The sequence below is a fragment of the Anopheles maculipalpis genome, chromosome 2RL, assembly GCF_943734695.1.
Source record: "Anopheles maculipalpis chromosome 2RL, idAnoMacuDA_375_x, whole genome shotgun sequence".
NCBI lineage: Eukaryota > Metazoa > Arthropoda > Insecta > Diptera > Culicidae > Anopheles > Anopheles maculipalpis.
In genome coordinates this window covers 78369886-78392790 of record NC_064871.1, presented here as the reverse complement: position 1 = coordinate 78392790, position 22905 = coordinate 78369886, and the positions used below count along the sequence as shown (strand labels likewise).

The window sequence follows — 22905 nt, the reverse complement described above, 5'->3', positions numbered from 1 at the left end:
CGTTTTTGCCGAAGCCACAGACAGATATAGGGTAGACATTACGGGGTGGAAAACTTTTTTCCGACGACGACTTGCGTGGTAGTTGGCGGACACCGGGCAGAGACAGGTCGGTACTGTGTGTCTGCTGCACTCATCCCCTACTATGTGTCAGGCCCATTGTGTCAGAGTGGGAAACAAGGGGGGGGGTATGAGGCGGGAAAATTTTGGAGGGAAACCGTTGCACCGACTCGTCTCGTCGGTGGTTTGGTGGGCCCACTTGCCGACTCTGCAGTGCCCGGTGCTCGTAAAGCAGTAGTAAAAAGCAGCCAAAACAACTACGAGGGAAATAAACGATTACGGAAAACGCAGCGTAACGACGGTGTAACGATGTGATGCAGTTTTCGGGTGGGACACGCTGTTGGAACGTTTCTTCCTGTTATGAGTAAAGATTTTGTAAATTTTTGGATTTTATTTTTTAATTATTTAAATATTTATATTGAAAAGGAAAATAATAAACAAAATAAGTAACGCTAATGGGTACTCTCAAATTGACAGCTGCCAATTGTCAAAAAGATGACTAGATGCGGCGTTGTTGGCGTTTGACTGAAATGACAGCTCGCATACTTAATGTAATGTTTTTTGTTTGAGAAACTTAAACAAAAAATAATTTTAAAAAAAATTGCATTTCCTTTCACTCTAAACATGAGCACCAGGCAGACAACGTACCAGACATTCAGCGCCTCACACTCTTCAAATAGTTCACATTTTAATATTTAATTTTCAATTTACCATTCTTCACCGTCGGGCCCGTAACCGTCGCGAAAAGCCGTCAAATCTCAAACCATTCATTCAGCGCGATCGGACCATTTTCGCCGATAATGTTGTCGGATAGGCTGAATGTTTGGAAGCAAGATAGGAATGAGAAAGCGCCGACGAGGATTTAACAATCGATAGCTCCAGACGGTGTGTGTCTGTGTTTGTCTGCTGGGCTTTAGACGCTTTTCCCCACTTCCCCAGATCTTCCCCCAAACATCGGGTAAGTCTTTAAGGGTTGGGGTTTTCCATTTTCCACGGCAAACGACAGCCGGTCGAACGGTGAAGCCTATTTCGATTGTGGTTGATGGTAGAACGGCAGCACAAAAAGGGATAGAAAAAAATAACGCTAGCTCCCCACCGCTTAAGTCACGTTCCAGCAGGAACATAGCACCGGAGGCTTGTGTGTTTGTAGTGCCCACCCCTCTCCCCATATCGTGCCTGTATGTGTCTCAGTAGGCAATGGGGTTCGCGGTTTTGCCGGAGTTTTCCAGCCAACTGGTCCGCACAACCGAAAATCGACCACCGGAACGGGAAAGTAAAAGCAAAACACAGACATCCATCGGGGAAGTGTGAGGCCGTTCGGCGCGTTTGGAACGAGGCTACGTTAGGTGTGTACGCCCAAAAGCCGTCTCACGCCACGAAGCGTCGGGAGAGGCCTTGTGTAGAATTTCAGATCGTCTGCCGTCTTACGTATAAGGCAGAATTTGTGATAGGAAGACCGTATTAGCTTTATAATGGTAAAACCATGTTAACATAATTGTTTCTGGAGACTTGGGATGGGTTTATAATTATTTTTGGTACTCATTTTTGTTGAGTTTCATATTTTATTTTAAGATGTATTAAAGCGCTACCCGGTACAGCAGATAAGAAAAATTGATATTTGAGATACAGAAATATTTTTTTTAAATATTACTTTGTAATAAACTACTTAGAAACAAGCCTGACCGTCATTCATGAATAAAAACTACAAACTACTTATGTTTTTACATCACATTTTTGAATCAGAATCCAGTGTATATATCCAAGGGTTCAAAAGTAGTGTTGACATATTCCAAATGTAACCTATTGTAACAAGCATGTGGTAAATAAATAATTAAATATGATTGTTAATTCATTATCGATTGTTTCATTTTATTTGAATTGAGAACGATTTTAAAAACAAATAAAATATTTTTATTCCCTAGGATAACACAAAATAAAACAAGAATTAAATGACTTGAGAAATTTGTAAAAAAATATTGTAAAAAAAATGTAAAATGTAATGTAATGTAAAATAATACATTTTTTTCAATTAGGATTTTGAACAAAATTGTTTCTAATATTCGACGTACAAGTCACTTTTCAGTTGATATATTCATATAAAGCTATATAAAATTCTTAAATAGTAATTTACAAGATGAATTATAGATTTTTAAATTTTACATGAAATTTGAATTGTTAAGAAGCTAGATATCTTCTAATCTTATTGACGTAAACCACTACCCCGTGTTTAAAATGCATATTTGAAAGATAGACTTGACATTCAAAACAAAACTTCTGACTACTATTTGACACGTATATTGGTTGACAGTCAGTAATTCGAAAGTAGATTTGACGTGTTCAAAAGTGTAGTTCTACTTTCTACTTAGATTCCTTTCTTCCATGGAATATTAATAGGCTTTCCAACAAGTTTTGCGATAAACAACTACAAACTATGTAATTAGAATATTTAAGCTTTACATTCTCCATTCCGCCAGTGCTGTTACCCGCTCGGTAATAGTACATAACGCAACGTTCTGCCTCATCCGCATCACTTTATCTAGCGTCTAGACAAAAGCATGTCCTTAGCAAAACCCCTCGCTTAACTTTAGCTCCATCGAGCGCACATCATCACACTTCCGGCAAGTACAAAAGTCATCCAAACGATGTAGGCTGTCTCGCTATGTGTGTATGTGTGTGTGAGAGATATTTTGTCCGCATGGCCTCCAAGCACCAACCCCTGAGCATCCCCAAGACCCACTGAGCTAAATATCAGCCCCTTCCACACCCACCTCTGTTCCACCCTATTCTATCTTTCCACCTGACGCTAGCACACGCTTCTAGGTGTGGGGTTGATTCTTCCCTGCCGACAATTTTGCAGACAGATTCACTTTCCATCAAAATGGTTCCTCTTTTCGGCACACAGCTCCGATATACAGAGTAAAAAGGGGAGACTTGACGCTAGTCGGGCCTCGTCGGTCCCGCCACTGTTGGCCAGTGGGATTTGGTTCCCGTTTTTCCGGAGGAGTTTTCCCCTGTTTTTAACCAACCAAACCAGGTGGGTTTGGTTGCTGACACGTTTGTTAAGGTTTCGGTGAGGCGCAGGCTAGCGCTACATGATCGTACGGCGGTGGTAGCCGCCGATATGGACGATTTTCGCGTCAACCCAACCTAGTGGGGAGATAGAAGAAAGGGCCCGCGAGTAGGGGTTCATTTGGCTACCATGTTTCGCTCGCTCGCTCGTTATTCTACCCTCACTCCATTGCGAATGAAAAATAATTATCTTCAACCACCAGCATAGACAATGCTAGTGGGGCGTGTGGGGATGGTGAGACGCGGGAGAGGGTTGTTGTTTGATTTTTACTTTCTAAGAGGCCGGTTGTGAAGGAGACTTACCCATCCCTACACGTTACTTTACGCCCTTCTTATGCTGTCTTCAGCGACGCTAGTGGTGTGCTATGTCGGTGTGTGATTATTGTTTTATATTTATGTGGCAGTATATTTTGAAGTTGGCGAACATGAAGTAGGGGGAAAAAGCCTTACCAACTTGTTTGTTTCCTTTTTTTTGTTTGGTTTTTTTTTCTGGAGAAAAACATTCTAGAAGGAGGTCGGGTTTTTAAAAAAGAAAAATGAGATTTCTATTCGTTTTTTCCTATTGTACATAGTAGAAATAGAGTGAGCATTTTTCTGCCCAATGTTGTACTGTTTGCTGGATGTAATATTTTGTAATTTTTTCTTCTTCTCCATATTGTTTCTTTTTCTTCTATTACATCTTGTTCTCATTCCGAGACTCATTTTTTTCTTATTTTGGAACCTAAGAACCGTCTAGAATAAATTTTGTCTCGTAAGGTTTGACTCTATTGCAATGGTTTTCTGTCTCAGTTAACCAGTTTGATATATTGTCAGTATGATGTGATGCTCGTTTGAGTTTGTTTGGCTGATGTTTTCTTCTCTTATATAACCTTGTTTTACTCATTTTTGTTTTTTTTTTCTATGATGCATTGCTTAACTTTTTCGTATTTTAATTTCAGTTTCGTTTCATATTCAAGCTTAAGGTGAGTGATTTAATATTAAAATGTATTGTATTTGAAATTTTCTACTCTTTTTCTATTATATTGAGATTCTGTAAGTTTTGTTCGAATGTCTTTTCGAATCTTTTCATCATCTTAGATCATTGATGTTTTTGAGTTTTGTGCTTCTAATTTTAAGTTCTCGATTTTCCTTTTAAGCTTTTACCTAATCCTCTGCGGATCTTTTAGGTTTTTTATACTTCTAAATTTTAGTTCTCTATTTTGCTTTTCTTGCTTCATTGGATTATTTCGTTTCTAATGTTTAAATTTACTTCTATAAAAACTTATTGTATTCTACGAGCATTCAGTATAACATCCTGGCTAAATATTTTTTTAAATAGGTTTTACTGTTTGTTTCTACATGTTCTACTAAAACAGAGATAATAGAACATTTTTGTCTTTTTATAAAAAAAGGATTTTTTTTTCCTTTTTTTTCCAAAAAGTTCCTTTTATTCACACATTTCCCAACTATTCTTCTTCTTGGATTAACCTACTAGTCGATGCCGTCCATTGAATGAATTACTAGACTTGCCGATACCACGTAGTTGGATAGTCAGTCCTAATTACGAAGCAATAGATGGGATTTGAACAGCGGTCCTGCCTGTGTAAAGACCGACACGGTTTTCGCCTCTTCTACCGGACAACCCCTTTTCAACTCAACAATCCCATAAAAGGATTCATCAGCAAAACGTGCTCAATATGGTGTGATGTAAGGACAAAACATACTCCAAATAAATTTTAAAAAAGACACACACTTATACACATAAAGCAAGCCAACAGTGACAACCTAAAAGTGGCATGATTTTGCAAGCGGGATAGATTTATTTCGAAATTTTTCCACCCCTTGCGGAGTGGACGAATGAAAACACACGACACACAGGAAACTAGGGAAACATTCCAGTTGCCAAATAATGCTAGGACCAAACTCACACACACACACACCCTGTCCTACAGAAAACAAGTACATACATTTGTGCAAAATTCCTTCTCAGCTCTGTTTCACTTTACGTGATTTTTCACCCATTCACCCGAACTCCCAGGTTCAAAGGGAACCCGAAATTTGCATTCGCACACTTCCGGTTTTGTTTTTTTTTTTTTTTTTTTTTTTTTGTGGACGCGTATTTATTGTGCCAAAAAGAAGGGGGTATCGGCCAGCGTTTTGGCCATTATTTCTAGGGTACTTGTGTGTCGTAAATATGCGTCCTAACTAACGAACATTGCTGGAGAAATGGTTGCAGCTTCATCGTACACAATGAGGAGTTTAACGAGTTGACAAACTTTACACTCCAAAAAGGTGGGATGAGTTTTAAAAAATACATTCCTCAATCAAAAGTCTAGATTCGAAGCGATTCACTGAGTAAATAAATCAGGATATAGTCTTTACGCTTTCCCATTTTCAATCGAATATCATTCAACTCCACTAGCCGTGATTGTTTCCCGTGGCTGAAGAGAGTTGCCATTTAAATTCCCCTTTTTGTATAGTCACGAACGCGCCGTTCTCGATGGCCATTGTCCACATATACGACCACCGTCTCCTTATGCATCTGACCTGCAACGACTCCTCATGCACTCCATGTACGTCTTATTCGTTTTTTTTTTTCCTTTAAAATAAAGGAGAACAAAAACGATTCTTTTTCTCCCCATTTTTCGATCCCCTAATGATCCTCCAGGAATATCTGGAATGTCATTGGATTGGTTTGTTGGTGGTGGCCTTTTTGTAAAACGCGGATAAGCTTGGCGGAGCAAGGAAGTGTCTGCAGTAAGCGTCGTTATCTGCACTGGGTGGGTGCTTGCACTAGGACGAATGAATGAGCCGCCTCACGAAACCAATTTGACTATAGCAAGAGAGTCATTTCTTAGCTGGAAGGAAATGGACGGTGCTGGATACTGTAATGACTCTAGTTCGTTTCCCAAACCACCTTATTCTCCGTCGAAAGATATTTAAAACTAAATTTGCATACTTCTAGGCGCTTGCATTCCCGCCAAGTCAGATTCGATCCCGCGAGAAGCTTTTGCGCCTAAATGTATGCTCTCAACTGTATCCCAACTATCAAGTCACTACCACTCCGTCATTCATCTCCGATCGAAACCGGCCGTCTGATGTTTGGAATTTCCACCAATCCTGCGCATGCATCCGAGTGCGAAGGAGGCAAAGACAACGTGCCGGAAAAACAACCCCCTGGCGGTCGCTAGCCCACAGCCATTTTGCAGGACAATCGCAGGGAAGAATAAACAGACGGATAGAAAAAAATCCTCCAACCCACACACAGACACACACGGCTGCGAGACGATTTTTCCCAGTTTTTCCCCCTATCAATCCCAGCAAGTGTTCCCAGCGCTTCCTGGACAGAATAATCCGACTTCTTTCGCCCGTCTCATTCGCACCACAAGAAGCAGACGTCAGAGCATCGACTTCCTGGGCACGATGGCGCAATCCCTCGGGAACACACGCAAACACGGGACTCGATGGGAGGGCAAATAATCGATAAAATGCACACGCAGACAGGGACGGTTTCGGAAGGATTCAGGACACTTTTTCGGGTGCGCTACGGATTCGACGCGTCGTTGCAGGGACCGATCCGGGAATGGAATATTTTGAAACGTGGAATTTGAGCTAAGAAAAGGGAAATTATATCACTTTGCTCGTGGGTTCTGTTTTTCATAGTGCTTTGGTGTATTCAGTGTAGTTTCATGTTTTATTGCAATAATGTTTATTTAATTATTATTTATTTAATTATTATAAAATATGACGACACGTTGCCATTTTTTCCAAAAGTTAATAATTAATTAGTTAAATTATAACTTTAAAAATAGTTCAAAGAGTTATAACTATAAAATTCAATTTAAAAGAGCTACAATGCTCGATAAATAGTCATGCAATATTGCAACCAAAATAAGAAATAAAAATGAAATACAAAAACAGGAAAATCAAACATTAATGTGAGTAAAACAGAAAGACAAAACATCAAAACAAGTTCAAAGAAAGGAAAACGAAACAACAGAAACATAAAAACACACACGTACACCCCATCAGAACACACAGAACTCGCAGTACCAGCATCGTCCGGAATCGTGTCGATTCACCGAAGGGAGGAAAGTCTATTGACCTTGGAACGTGGCAACTTCCTTCCTCCCTTCTTCCCCTCCAGCTCAACGCTCGTCTGACACAACAGAAACGAGACGGCGAGCGAACGAAACAAGCACGAGAAGGCTCTCCTCACACTGGATTGTGCACACTGCACTCGATGCTCGCGCGTGTGAGTGAGTGAGTGAGTGAGTGAGAGAGGGAAAGAAAACTCAGCTCACACATCCCACAACTTTCCCGACCCAACCCAACCAACCTCTCATTAACATTCTGCCCATCGTTCCTCCCGGGCAATAAGGCTGGACCATTTTTCCCTCATTCGCTTTTCTCGTTTGCGTTTCTACGTTTCGCGTTGCTGATTTTCCAACGCTTTGGCCTTCAGGTGGGATGAGTTTTGCCATGTTACCGTCTGTGTGTTTCTGTTTTAAGTATCGAGCTTCTCTGATGATTGTTTTGTCATCTTTGCGTAATTATTGCATACTGTGTTGTGACTACTTGGCCTTTGTAGGAGTTTCTGTCTTGTTTATTCTTATTAATTTGTTTCCTTTTCCACTTCTTTGTTCCCTGTCCCATTTATTGCTAAATTTTTTCTGCGTTTTTTATTTAATTTACTTATTTTATTGTTTGTATTTGATTTATCTTTACTGATACTTGTTTACTCAAACTTTCTTTGATTTTTTTTCTCCTCTTGCCTATTTCTTATTCTTTACGTCTTAACCTTCCATGTTCACATGACATGAAGATAAAATTATATCCCTTCCGTTAAAAGAAAACATCAAACCAAACAACAAATGTAGCACAAACAAGAAAGACCGATCAAAAGAAATGGAAAACAAATGCCTCCGAAGGCCAATGTTTATGCTCTCATGCCTCTCTCTCCTCTATGGCCTGGTGGCCAGATAGAAGTCTGTGTGTGTGTGTGTGTGTGTGTGTGTGTGTGTGTGTGTTTGTGAGTATAAAACAGAAAAAAAAACACATTATGCCCGACCACCCTTGCATCCAGCAATCACGCAACACCAGAACAAGAGCAGTTCCCCATTTTCCTTTTTTTTTTTGTTTGCAACATTCGCACACTTATTCGCCGATGATCCGAATGGTGCTGGTACTGCTGCCAGAACTCTCGGCCCTCCACCATTGGATAATCGGACAAAGGGTGGTAGAGGTTTTTGCCCAAGTGCTTAGAACCAGCATAAACGCCCTTTTCGCCCCTTTGGCGAATGGAGGTGAGGACGCTGAAGAAACGTATACGTATCGCTTCGTCAGAGTTGATTGCTCCGGCAAACGGAGGTCATTGCATACGCGTGCACACGTGAAGGACCATCGTGAAGCCTTCTGGATGGGTTTTTTTTTGTGCCGATGGTGGTGGCCGAGCTCGGTGAACCGATTGCATCTACGGCATCTACGGTTTGGCGCGAAGGTCCCGGTAATTCTTGTGGCCGGTGGAAGAAATGGTGGTTTACGATCGCTAAGTGCTGTGCCTGGTCGATGTACTTGTCGGCGTTTGCTTCGGTGTGCGGTTTCGTATTGCGTACTGCTCAGTTGTTCCTTTGCGAATTGGAGCAAAACAACTATTGTAGCATAAAGATGTTGGTCCGCTGGACAAAGTAACAGGAATAATTGAATAGAATCTTTTATTTATTGGAGATCTAGGAGGAGTGCAATGTTGATATAGAGGTACAGACTAGTTAACTCCAGTAAAGTTCAGACTAGTCTAATCGATGAATAATCTCAAGAAGTTAGCATCAATAGCCATAAAATTTACTCTTTTCAGAAGTTTGATCATTAAGATGTTAAATTACGGCTTTATGGAAGAGATCTTAAGCCTCATCTCTCAAGAATTGGGAACCAAATTTACAATAATCGGAAAAAAGCATCAACAATCTTGGAGATTTTAAATGACAACTAAACTCAATAGTTTTCTGATTGCTTTGGCTTTGTCCAGATATTGATCACTTCAGAAGGGAAATTGGAAAATATTTCATGATACTCATGACCAGCTAACCTCATCGTGATGCCAAACACTCAAGCACAAATATCTCATTGAACACCAGAACCAGCTCTTCATTGCATAGCTCCTGTAGCATATCAGATATCAAACGATAAAACATGTGCCAAATAAAACTAGGTGAAGTCATCATAGACTCTATTTGTTGGATGTTAGAAGTAGAAGACATTTGTGGGTACAGCTTTACAGAGTATTATTAATATAAAGAAGTTAACATGGTATAAGGGAGCTGCACTGGTCTTTATATAGCTCAACAGGAGCTCAAATCCTATCCGGATTGTTGCTCCGTAGAGAGGCTCTATCCAACTATAAGGTATCAATAAGTTCCGTAGGTCATTAGATGACCGGCCTGACCCAGCAGGTCGATAAACCGAGAAGAAAATAAGGGATCTAAGCTGTTGGAACATTTAAATTGCTCTTAAACGAAAAAAAAACTTCTTAAACCTAAGAAAACAATATGAAAAGTCCTAAATTTTTCATAAATTATTTAGTTCATACATTGACCTCATTAGAGACCACCATTTCGAGTAACTGGCGTTGTCTCGTTGTACGCGAAATGCAGCACAGAAATTCCCCAGCAAACAAAGACGAAATAATAAGGTGACGAACCCCGGAGGCAAGTCGATGCTCTTGCCACCTTTTGACATTGCCCGGGATGGTAAATCACCATCTTCAGTTCCTTTGTTCCTGTTTCGTGTGTGTATTGGTTTATTTTTCTTCATTAGTAATCTGTTTAACCTTCTCGTGGTTGATCAATTGCTAAGGATCAACACGCTCTCTATTCGCTTTCCGAAATATTATTTTATCAAACTCATCAAACATTGATTGCAAACGTGTCGGAACGGGAATATTACTCAGACAAGACAAGACAAAAAAAAAGGGAAAAAAGGAGCAAATCCTCGCTAGTTTTGTGACGGCCAGTAAAGCATGACGAGCTTATCTTGTCTAGCCAGGTTTTGTTTTGTTTTTGTTGTCTTACACTTGCAGAGTTCGATTTCCTGTCCAAGAACAAAGCAATTCTTCGCTTTTCGCTACAGAGTCAGAGCCGAGTTCGAATGAACGAAAACCAGGACATCGACACGCTATACTTCCACAGCTTCCGACATAGACATCTTCGGCGTGCTATTGAACTCACTTCGGCAAGCAAAAATCCTACGCCAAAGCCCACTTTGGGCCCAACGATTCTACCGAAGCTTGTACGTCGACCTTTCCTCGACGCACGGCAAGCAGCAGTGACAAAGAATCTGTTTTTGGTACACATTCCAACCCTCCTCCAAACGGAGTCAACGAATAAACAGGTCGCACTGGGCGCGAAGTTCATCAACCATTTGCAAAAATAAAGGTGCGGTATTCTCGGTGTTCTCGGCGCAAAAAAACGGCGGTTTCCAATAGCGCCACTTCCCGTTCCGGCTTTTGTGACGAGTTGCCACGTGGTTTTCCGGGAACTGGTTTGGCATGAGCGCCCTCTAGCGGCGACGGCAAAGCCGTGCCCGTGTAGTCCAGTGCCCCGAGTAACTAGGACACTTTGGCTGGGGTATTTTGGTAGTACGTTGAGTTTACGCTGCTCGTTATTTTTGTCCTGCTGCTGCTGCTCTTGTGAAGATGTATGCTCTCGGTTCCCTTAACGCCATAAAGTACATTATTTATATTGGGTGAGTGTTATATACACAAACCACTCGCGCTCTCTCATATATTTTTCCACGGAAGCCTTCGTTGCGCCAGTTAACGAGCTTCATAAAATTAAGGAAGAGCACTCGATACGGAGGCTCGTTGTGAACGGCCATATAATCAGGTTGACCGGATGCGCTTTTTATACGTCACAAGAAAGAGAAAAAAAACAAACGTCCACCTCAAACCGAAGAGAGCCGGAAGGGAGTGTGAGGGTTGGACGGACGGACGGTCGTCGTCTGTCTGTCTGCCATTGACCACCTAACCGTGGCAGTGCGAAACAAGCACCATTTCGTCCGACAAACCCACGGAGGTCGGGGGTATTCCGTGTCTGCGCAGGACGAGCCACCTAGATTTCGGTTATTGACGTGCCGTGACGACGTGCACTTTGACGGTGGGCCATTTACAGTTCCGGACAATCGGTCGATTCGATTGGCGCAAAGCGATTCGAGAAACTTCCATCGGGGGACATCCGAGCATGGGACAGTAAGCTGAGATGATTGCGAAGCAAATGGATCGAGAAATTAGTTCGTATCTCAATCGCGGCTTCGAGTGACTTCACCTGCGTGATGTCCGCACACGACTAGACGCATGGGGGATACGCATCCTAGCTGGAGGGCATCGACACGATCCGGAGTCTGGGTGCGCGTAGCCATTATTGTCGAGACGTCTGCTCGTACGTACGTGACCCGATGAAGAAGCGATAGAGCATCACCCATCATCGCATCATTCGATCGAAGTGAAATATGAACGTCAGACAACTGAGAACGAGAACAAATGGCATCGTTGGAGCAGACATTTCCCACCGAAGGACTTGTTTTTGTAAAATTTTGTCACATCGTTCTCTTGTCTCGTACGACAACCAAAAAAAAAACACTGCGAGAAGGAAACTTATTGGTAGGGAAATGCTCACATGCAAAAAACCACACACATAATCTCCCTCCTTGACGACACGACAAGAGAGTTCGCGACAACTTCCCGACGGTGTACCGGTGAACGATGAACCTGTACCAAGGGCAAGGACATACGAAACATGCGCACTCGAGAGCAGTCCCTCGGAGAGCACCCGTCGGCGCGTCTGGTCTGGTCGCCCCGGTCCACAGCAGTCTGGGTTATTTATCCCTCCTGTGCTACTGTTCACCCTTCCTCCTCCCCCGGTCAGTACGTCTATATACTGCTAGACGCACCAATACTACAGCACAGAACTGCAACCCCTGCTTGTGGACTACGCTAGATATAGAGGGTTGCGCTTTTCCCACCTCCCAACACCCAACGAACGTCCTTTACATCCGGCGGTATTCGGTGCACGGGAACGATTGTGAGACGATCTACTACTGGAGAGAATCCGAAGGATGTGTTGTGAGGACGGGAGTTCCCGATTTTACTTTTTTTTTTTCTTTGCCGCTGTTCCCTCGCGATCAGGACGAGGTCAGGAAGAGCAGGTGTTCCGGGAAGACTTGTTCCGGAATTGGTGATTACTCACCCCAGCACTGGTCACTATTACTGTAGGCCTACTCCCATCTCCCGTGCCTACCACCATCGGTGTTCACAGCTCACGTACGGTGCGGTGCGTTTTCAACCCCAACCCAAAGACCTACTTTTACATAGGCCAGGGCAAAGCTGGCATCCCTTGCTGGTACGGTGCGCTTTGGTACGTTGAGTGGTTTTTGCTTTTCGATGAACTTGCTCCTGTTCTGTACCCTGTGCTCTGTCTGTCTGCAATTCCTGACGGGGGGAGGGCATCTATAGGGTCTGTCTGTGCCAGGGTGACGTGTTTTGTAAAAAAAATTGCCTTCTTTTATTCTGCCCCCAACCAGACAGATGGCGCCATTGTTCAAGGAGTTCTTTGCAAACGACAAGAAAGTAATCATTCCAGGAAGCAGATTTGAAATCTTTTCTGAAGTAGCAATCCAATATTTTATGCTAGTATTCTGCTTTTGGGAACTTGGTATCCTCTCCAACATTCTCTCGGTGGTGTGATAAGCAACGTCTCCACGGCTAAATACTGCGTAAAACCCCAACTGCTCGTGTCCTTCGTAGGGGATCATCCTTACAACTTTCAAACAAACTCGAAATAGGACAACGGAATGAAGAAATTCTGAAAAAGCGAGCATGAGCCGCACGGGTAGATGCTGCTGAACAAAACAAGAGCACTTTCATGTAGTGTACGCCATTGCTCCGGCGTCTGCGTTAGGCGTCCTACGGTGGCTGCAATTATGTTGCACACGCATACAGTCTTGTACGCCCTAGGGCTTCTATATGTGTGTGCGTAACGACGTATCCTTACAGTTGGTTCAGGATACGAAGACTGGAACGGGAAGAATTTGTTGAAATGCGGTGAATGAACGATCCGACTCACCCAGAGGACATTGAATAACGTTTCTTTCGCTAGGAATCGAATAAATCTCGCAAAGTTCCTAATGGAGCAACGCTCATTTTAACAAGAATTGGAAGTTCTTTTTTGCGTACGCTTTTAAATGACCTGATTAGGATTGGGATCGTGACAACATCCCAGACGATCTTCAAGGTCCTCTCTACCGAACTGAAACGGTTACCCCCATTAACGGTGTTTGGCGAATTCTCAAAACTACTCCCCTCTTTTTTCGGTTCCACGTCACACGCTTAAACGCCTTCAGGACCTTGAAACCTGAAACGGCAGACATAAAACAGACCTATCAGTATGGCAGCCGAAAAAAAAAAACTCACTGTGAGAGATCCTCACCCCAGACCAAAATTCTAGCGTCTGTAGCTCCTCTCCCATAGAGACATCAACCGAGAAACTCGAAAAAAAGGGCTTTAAGTCACGCAGCTAAAGAACAAAAACAAAAAAACCCCGTTAGACGCACCGAAAACGAAGCTCGAAGGGCCCTGAAAGATTTACGGCTCTGCGCACTCATTCACGAATGGGCTTCGGAACTGGTAGGCCGGCAGGCAAGCAGGTCTGGACGACCTTCAACCACTGGTACACCCGCCAGCCCCTTCTCCATCCGCCCCAGCGATCTTTCGCTCGAGACCTCACTCAGAATTGCGATCGCGCAATCCAGCACCACACATCGTCTAAGCACGGGAGGGGGGTCACCCCTTTCGGGGAACTTTCCCTTTTTTTTTCTTTCTACTTCTATGCGTTCTAATTCTAACGCAACCTAAACAATCGGTTTTACGGTGTTGCCTATCGGTGCTCTGCTTACACGCCAACTCGCTGCTTCACCCCGGTACCCGGTGAGTGGAGCGCGTGCTACGATCGGAATCGAGAGTTGTGTGCTGATAAATATAGCGACGGCGATCGGATCGGGTTGGCGCGTCAAGGTTTTCCACGCGACATAACGGTAAAACGTTGTACTTGACGTACGCGGTGTTGCAATGTGCAATGTGCATAGTGATTGTGGCTGTGCTTGTGTGTGTGTGTTGGGGAGAGAGACACATAGAGAGAGGGAGTGGAGAAGGGTGTGATAGTAAAAAAAATGTCGTAGTCCATGGTTCGAGTTGGACATTGGACATTAGGTAAGATCGTGTCAATGATTCTTTTTTTGTTGCGATCTTTCCGTCTATAAGATCGAGTTGAGGGACAGTGTTTTTTTTTTTTTTGCAATGTAATATATTCTGATTTCGATATCTTTGTATCAACAATATATCATTAATAATGTGATATTCGATGAATAGATGACCAGCAGTGTGTAGTTTTCAGATCTTTATTCGATGTGATCGATACCGTTGTCAGGACAAGACTGACCGTTTAAGCGCTATCTTATAAGGTGCGCACACCATCCTTCATTTTGACACTTTGACAATGTACGGACATGTGCGTTCTGACATTGCATGTCCCAACAATTAAATCTCTCCTATTGTATATGGCGGGACTTATTAAAAATAGGGTATTATGATTCACTGCGATAAAAATACTAATTTACTCCCATTTTCTATTCTTCTTCTTGACTTAACAACCTCATTGTTGAATAGTCAGTAAGTCCGGATAGGATTTGACCCCCGAACATGCCGTGTTTAGATCGGGCCGCCCATGTCCAATTATGCATCCAAAACATTTATAGAAATTCTTGCCCAATATTTCTATACTCTTTACAGATAGAGAGATCCTGTGCTAAAGGCTACACCAGCGCTGATTGTCACACGGCAGGTCCGGGGTTCATATCCGTTCCTCCGAAGTGAGGATTTACTATCCATCTTCTCTTCTTGTTGGCTTAACGACCTTCTAAAGTCAAAAAAAATTGCTTACTAGTCTTGCTGATACTACGTAATAGAATAATCAGTCCTCACTGGACAGTCCGGATGGGATATAAACCCCAGGCCTGCCGTTTACTTGGATAATTTTACACATTTCTGACAAACTACTCCCCTCTCTTTCTCTTCTTCTTCAAACAGGCGAGCAGGACCTACTCCTTGGAATATATTACAGTAAATATCCTTCCAGGAGGTGGCTTCTACCTAATGTTTCTCTTCTTATTATTATTGGCTCAACGATCGTCTAAAGTCACCACAGACTTCGAATATCTTACTAGACTTTGTTAATACTACGTAGTTGGATAGTCCCCACGATCCTGCCGTTTGAGGACCAGCGTCTCGGTCGCCTATACCACCGGACCGACCCATATCCTACAATCCAACTACGTCCGAACGGTCGCACTATCCTACTAAGTGGTCACAATAAGTTTCTCAAGCAATTCGATTGCCGGCGTGACCTAATAGGTCGTTAAGCCAAGCAGAAAACTATTTACAATAACTCCTTTTAAAAAATAAGGAAAAAACTTATTCTATAAATATCCATACGTAGGATAATTACTGAAGGAAAAAAAAACCCAGAAATCGATTTTCGCTTCTTAGTTATGTGCAAACATTTCATAACACGCTGTTGCTCCATTCTTAAGACTCTAGACACTTTAAATGTCACCCAACTAACCAAGCCAACCTGTTCAATTCCACTGTCGATGGATTGGAGCCACCCGATTACGCTTACGGTTGCACATTTGCCAATGTTTATTGCAGCCGCACACAGCATCACAATGTGACATCACTTCAGCCTTCAGTATAAGCAGTGAGCCAACTTTGTCAAACGACTTTTATTAAACTAGCGGGCAGTATGCGAAAATGTGGCTGATCAAGACGCGGCTGCCGAAGCAAACATCTCCACTAACAAGGTTACGTGATCGCGCGCAGTTTGTCGTTTGTCGAGCTTTCTTCACTGATTGAACCATCAAACCAGCCTGTAGACGAAGGCAGTAGTATGACGAAGATCGCGGCCGCGCGCCATTTATCCCACGTATAGGTGACGTACATTATTGCCATGACCTTGCACTTACCCCTGCGTACGGTGAAGCACCTTTTTGTTTGCAGCAGTTTCCTGCTCCGGGAAGCCGGGGTGTTTGAGTTTTGGAATAGTTTCACTTCCGGTAGCTTTATTTATAAACGTGCGGTGCCTACCTAATATTCGTTCGATTTGCATCTGAACAGAGTTGCCAAAGGTGAGAAGTTCGTTGGATATTCAACCTTCGCCCAAGGGTTCGACTAAGGTTAGCAGCGTGTGCGGGTGAACATACTGCCCGTGTACCTTACACGAGGTTGCCCTTTCGGGGCGTGTGTTTGGTAAGGTTTTTTCTTTTTTTCGTTTGCGCTACGTAATGTAGCCACCTCGGGTGGACGTTGGCCTAATGTATGGATCGATAAGCATGGTTCTATGGCTGGGTTAACTGTACCATCAAACGCAATCAACGCTGTTAGGGAAGGTCGTTTCGACGCTATTTTATTTTTGGGAAAGTTATTACAAAGAAAAAGATGTTAAGGTATCCAAAAAAGAAAGATCTCCAATCGACTAAAATCATCCTCCAATAAACTGATGGTTCCTGCTTTCAGAAATAGGAGTATTATGCTTTTGATTTGCCTACATTTAGGCGTCTTCAATTGTTTCCTACAAGCAGTAAATAAATACCTATTTAATTATAAATTTTACTGCAATGAAAAATAAAAACTCTACACCACTTTCACTCGGCATCGATAGGAAAAGAACCGTAAATGTCTCCCTTTCTCGCTAAAAACAGGAATAAATAACACAAATTTACACACCAAAAACCCTTCCGACAAAACAAGTTCTATAGCGCCGTACAATATGCTACGTTGGTGTGTTTCTTTTTTGGCTGTTGTTTCTCTTCTCCGCATAATAATTCTTCCCTCTTTGAAATCAGGCACCCGCTGGAAGTGCCTCTTGAGAATCCTTTATATTGTATAGGCCGCAACTGTCCAGCAGTAGTGGTGGGGCAAGCATAATCGTGGCAGCTCCATATAATAGCGAGCAAACAAGCCGCAGCTACGGCAATGGAGGGGTGGGGGGGGGGGGGTCACTGTAGGACACGCAACCAAAAACCAACTCCTTGCCAAAACCGGTGCGTCTGGCAATAGGGAAGCAAGTCAGTTCGGTTTGGTGGCATTGGCATGGAAAAAGGACTCCCATTCCAGGAATCGTCTGCGCGCAAGGATAATTGCTTACCGTGCGGATGGCTGGAGTGATGGGTCAGACACACAAACACAACCGGGAAAGGTTGATGTCGTCGTGGTCGTCGTCATCGACGTTCGTTGGCCCCTATCCTCTCGACTTTTCCTACATTTCCCGAAGCGCTAGAATGCGACAGCACAGGGAGAGAGAGAGAGAGAGAGAGAGAGAGAGAGAGAGAGAATCCCGATTATTCGCGATTCAGATTCGCGACACAGGGAGGCATGTGTTGGTGACCAAAAATGCACCTTGTAGTTGTGTGCATTGGTCACACCGGAGAGGGAAAACTTTGTGAATAATGGCAGGATCGGCATTGCGGCTTGGAAAGCGAACACAAGGGAAGCAAACGTATCCTGTAAAACGCACACCAACGGAACCATACGGAGATTGCACTGCCAGCATAATCGGTATTCGGTATTGCAATTTCTTCCATAGGGGTCATGGGTGGAAAAGGGTCGTCTAAGGAGCGGAAAAAAACACATACATACATGTATATAATCGCATCCAGAAGCGCAACGAAACGGAATGATGATGGTTGAACCCGGGTAACAGGTGCTCGGGAAAAGTGGTTCTGGGCAGTAGGGTAAGGGAGAGACGTCCGGCAGGATACAGTGCCGGGAGTTTGCCGAATCGAACCGCCGGCCGGAAAATGAGCGTGAGTCGGGCAAAATAGTGAGAGCGGCTGGAGAGTGCATACGAGATAGCGAGAGAGAGAGAGCGAGTGTTGTGGGGATATAATTAGAAGAGAAAACAGTGCTTGGCCAAAAATATCGTTGGGTCCTGATGATCTGGGCTTTTGACATCATTTGAAAAGAGGCTTTGGCGAGTTTAAGAATTCCAAAACGAAGACTTTAGAAATGATATAATTGACAGAATATTGAGAATTCTTGTAGGATGTTGAGATGAACTTCAATCCTCTGTCATTCAAGTTTTAGAGAATCTTCGTTCTAGATTGATATTATTATTCTACCAAGAATCTTATTCTAACGATTCTTGAAACATTTCTCCTGCATCTCTTCCAGCTATGAAAGTCCAACATTACTGGTGGGCACACCAAAAACTGACCCTCACTGTGGCAGAGCACGAAAAGAGCATTGCTGTACAATGTACAAGTTCAGGGAAAACTGGGGAGCCAGCGCATTCACACGGAACCGAGAATAACTTCAACCACTCTTCTTGGTAATTGTACGAGAAAGCGCCCAGTACAGTGGAAACGAACGAACCGACAACAACAACAACAACAATAACAAAATCCTAACATGCGCCGCATGTGCAGCAGAGCGCGAGAAGGAGATGCATCTTCCCGTCCCACGAAGAACGCAAACGGGAAAAAACGGGCCCCCTCTCGGCGGCTCTGGAACGAACGCCGCAAAGTTCTAGCAACCCGCATACGTACGGGAGAGAACTAACGAGCGAGAGAGAGAGAGAGAGAGCGAGACACCGGAACCCAGCCCTTAACCGAGCGGGGTATTGCTAGTGGTGGGTGGTGTGGACCAAGGGGGTTTTTTAGTGTGTATGTGGGGGAAGAGTACTGGGACGCGCTGGCTGACGCTGGTAGTCATCGAGAACCGAAACAAACACACACACACACACACAGATGCAAAGAAGGAGTCGGTGTGCGCCGTGCCGGTTTGCCCATCGTAACGAGGCGAGGGTAACATCACGCATTCGAACCGAATGAAAGCGAAATCAGTTAAGGGAAATCTTTCGAATGGCTTGGACACGGTTGACGTTGCGGACTCTGCTGACGGAGTTCTGTCGCTAGTCGCGTCGGATAGTGCTTTTGTTCCGGGTGGACATTTTTGTTGTTGTTATTGCGTTCCTGTTTTTTGTTGGTGGTGACGGTTTCGATCAGTGGCAAAACTCAACCGATAGATGTCGACCTAACGCACCTGTTCCTGTGAAGTTGTTGCTTAAAAAAGGTACGAAGTTCATGGGGTTAAATCTTGCACGGTGATGATTGCGGTGGCTTTCACTTACCTCGCACTGGATTAGTTGCCTGCGTGCTTCTCGGATATCGCAACTTGACAGTTCAAATGTCAAACAACCGGTTTGCCGCAGTTACCCATAGTGACCGAATACAGAGGGGCGGTTGCTTCGATACCGATCGAAATCATCTCTAATCAAATTCTGTAACCTCTCGGTGTTGGCCAGGCCTATAGGAATAGTCGTGCATGTCGAAGTACAAATGTTTACCCATCAGCAGTGTGTGAAAAAAGGGAAAATCTGAAGTTTGTTCTTCCATCCAACAGTGGAGACGATCCCAGACTCACACAGCGCGACAATCGTCGACACTTTATTATTATATTCTGGTTCTTCGTCATCCACTGCTGTGCTTTCTTCATTCCGTGTGGTTAAGCGCGCTCGTGTGTGTGTGTGTGTGTGTGTGCGTCTCCCCAAGATCAGTGTGGCGCGTTTGTCGTGTTGTGTGTTGGCCTTGAGTTTGCTCCGGCAGGGCCTTGACCCGGTGCCGCCGCGTGTGAACAAGAACAGGAGCAGCAAAAGAAGAGAACCAACAACCCTTCCCGGTTGTGTGAGTGAGTGCGGGCGAGCGAGTTACGTTCCGGTGCGAAAGAGCCACCAGCAAGCAGCAAGAAATGGGCGCTGAAAAGAAAACAAACCGAAACGAAGAATGGCACACACAACAACAAAGGTCGAGGGAAGAAAAGTGCTTTCTGGTCGTAGCAGGCCGGGTGTGTGTATGCGTTGCTGGTAGTTGGATCGGTCCGCAATTCGGAATTGTTTTTTTCGTGGCGCGTTGTACGAGAGGACGTACTGTATCTAGTGTGTTTTTGCTGCTGTTGCTGCTGTTGTGTAGTTCACACACAGCTTCACCTGCAAATTGCAATCAAAGTAGCAGCAGCCCAACAACAATAGCACGCGAGTCGTATGGGGAGGTGAAGTTTATTGAATAAACCCGTGATAACCATTATCAACGTGACACGACGGTGCACACACGATGATACACGGGCTAGTTTTTTCTTTTTTTTTTTTTGTTGGGGTGGATGGTGTACGGTGACAGCACATGATAAGACCTCTGCCAGCTCCAGCCTAACTGCAGGCCCGACAATGTCAAATACATTTTATAATCAACGCCATCAGGAGTGCCAAGTAATAAAACGTATTCAAGGTGAAATGGTGACCATGAAAATTGTTTCCCGTGTCTTTTTATAGAATTTGTTCTCCCGCGCGCGCTTCCCGGACCGTGTGTACGTGCGTGCGTGTGTTGGTGACGAACCGTACGCGCGACGGTATGGGTGTGTGCCGGTAACTCGTGAGCACAGTGTGAGCCGCTCTCTCGCACCCGTTTCTAATTTCGTTTGCAAAGGGGAAGGTGTGTGTGTGTGTGTGTGTGCGGGGGGCTATCTAAGAGGAAAAGTTAGATCAATGTGCGATCGATTATTTGACAACGATGATCATTGGATGATGGTGTGGTTGATCGTTGTTCTTGAACTTGAAGTGAACGATTAATTGTGTGTCGCGGTCGATCCGTCCGGGATGAAATGTGCTCCGGACGAACCAAAAATCTCCTGTTCCGGTCTGGTTATTATGATGGACAGTGTCCTGGTCACGAGATCCAAGCCTGCAAGTGAAAAAGACCAGGAGAGAAACAAGCCCCTAGACGAAGTGGAAGTCCTGGCCGAGTCAGAATCAGAGACTCCTTTGCAGAGTTCCATATTCGAGAAACCCGGGGCTGTACTGCCCTCTTACATGTCGATTGACGATTTTTACGAGGATCTAAGCATCTGCTTAGTTTGCTCATGCCACAATCCTCCCAATGTTCAAGACCTTCAGTTAATGCCTTTGCCTTTTCACTCTTGCCATTAAAACTTCTGGAAGCTCTTGGACAGCTCCTTTATGCTTCCTTTGATTTGATTTACCACCTTTATGCCACAGGGCATGCATAATAATTTGGTCACTCTGTGTTTTAGCAAGGTCTTTAAACGTACAATGCTATGTAAATGGTAATTGAAGTCTAAAATTTCCAAATTTGCTTTTTGCTCGAACCGAAGAAAGATGTGGCCATATTTTTTTTTTTTTTTTTGTATCAGTAATTGGCATGAGATTTGAGATGAATAAATGCAAAGTGAATAATATGCAAAAAGCCTCTCTTACAAGTATAAAAATGAAACCAATTTAAGACCCCACACATTTAATAAGAAAATAAAATTGAAAACTTCCAAACTATAATTGCCGGAAGACTCAAGATTTCAACATAAAATCCGCCAATTGGAAAATGCCCAATCGTACTGAAGTGGCACAATTGCACTGTAACTATGCGCGACTAGCACTTTCCACACCGTGGAAGATGTCAGGCAAAATACCCGCATATGGATTTGACAGCCGCTTTGGCGCGTGACGCGTCCAACCATCCAAGGCCGTGCGGACGCCATTCCCCGTGTGCACGGCAACTACCAAAGGCACCCCAGGGGGAACGTATCTCGCCCAGGTTTCGAGTGTTTGTTTCCCGTAGTGGAGTGTGTGTGTTTATGGTTTATTTGCTTTTGCTAGTCCGGGTTTGCCTTCCAGAGCACCAGGAGCATACGCTGACTTTTCCAATGCCGATTTAATTAGATCTGAGGAAATTAACTCCTAATCCTACTCCTAAAAGTCACCATTAATTAAATGTAAACAGTTTGCTAAGTTTTGAGATGCTTAGCCGTCGAAAGAACGCGTCAAATCATGCGTTTCCCCCCAAGTAGATCTTGCTGCTCCAGAAGTTGTCGGAACGGAATCACGCTTCTCACACAATTCTCATTGTAGTCACACCACACCAAACACACACGCGCGCAGAGTAGGCCAATGGGTAACCCGTGAGTGCGCGCACTGTTCCGGGTTGAACACACCGTCCGCAAATAGGGGATGACACCAACACACACAAATAGAAACTCGGTGAAACAAAACAACAAACACTCCCCTCGATGGCACTCAAACAAACGGGAGGCGATTTTAGCACTCGAGCAACCCTCCCTCCCGATGTACGTTGGATCCCGTGGTGGTGTCCCGTGCAGGTTGGCCTTGGAGCTGCACGCGTCACAAGCTAAAGCTCTCCCCCCATCCACCCCTCACAGCACAAGATCGATGGACGGGTCTTTGTAACGGGTGTGTGTAACAGGAAATTTGCATGAATTCTCGCTTTGCTCCGTTCTAGTCTGTTTGATGGGTGTGAAGAGAGCCCAAAACCTGCTTCTTTTTTCATATCTACCCTAAGCTGGGGACACACATACACATCGCAGTAGGCCAACTAAATCGCCACCGATCAGGCGGACACATTTACAGCGTTTAGGGAAGCAACAAAAAAAAAATTGCGCTGAGCGGTTTACTTGTTTCCGCACTCACTCACAAGTGAGCGTGCGAGTGAGAAAGAGAGATAACCTTTTGCGCCCCCTTGTGACGCGCCGTCCACCCCGTACAATCAAACAACACAGAGTTTAATTTCACGGCCACGGTCGGTTTTCTCTCGTTCGCTCGCATCGTCAACGTGTTGATGTGTGGCGTCCCTTTCGCACTACGCTAGCAGCAGGGGCGCGCGAAAATGCGGAAGAGT

At 44.1% G+C, this 22905-nt stretch overlaps 3 protein-coding genes across 3 annotated transcripts in view; 1 reads left to right on the top strand and 2 right to left on the bottom strand.

The window, feature by feature from the left end:
• LOC126568601 (uncharacterized) overlaps positions 1-19407 on the bottom strand; it is a 447537-nt gene extending 428130 nt beyond the window's left edge. Inside the window, exon 1 of the mRNA XM_050225101.1 lies at positions 19403-19407. The gene's annotated coding sequence lies outside the window, so the exon portion shown is untranslated. The remainder of the gene's footprint in view (positions 1-19402) is intronic.
• The window catches only part of LOC126568579 (histone H3.3A-like), a 537920-nt gene that overhangs the window by 365296 nt on the left and 149719 nt on the right, over positions 1-22905 (bottom strand). The gene's annotated exons all lie outside the window — the stretch shown is intronic.
• Positions 1-22905, top strand: part of LOC126568029 (glycosyltransferase 25 family member) — a 376451-nt gene that overhangs the window by 346037 nt on the left and 7509 nt on the right. The window lies entirely within an intron of this gene.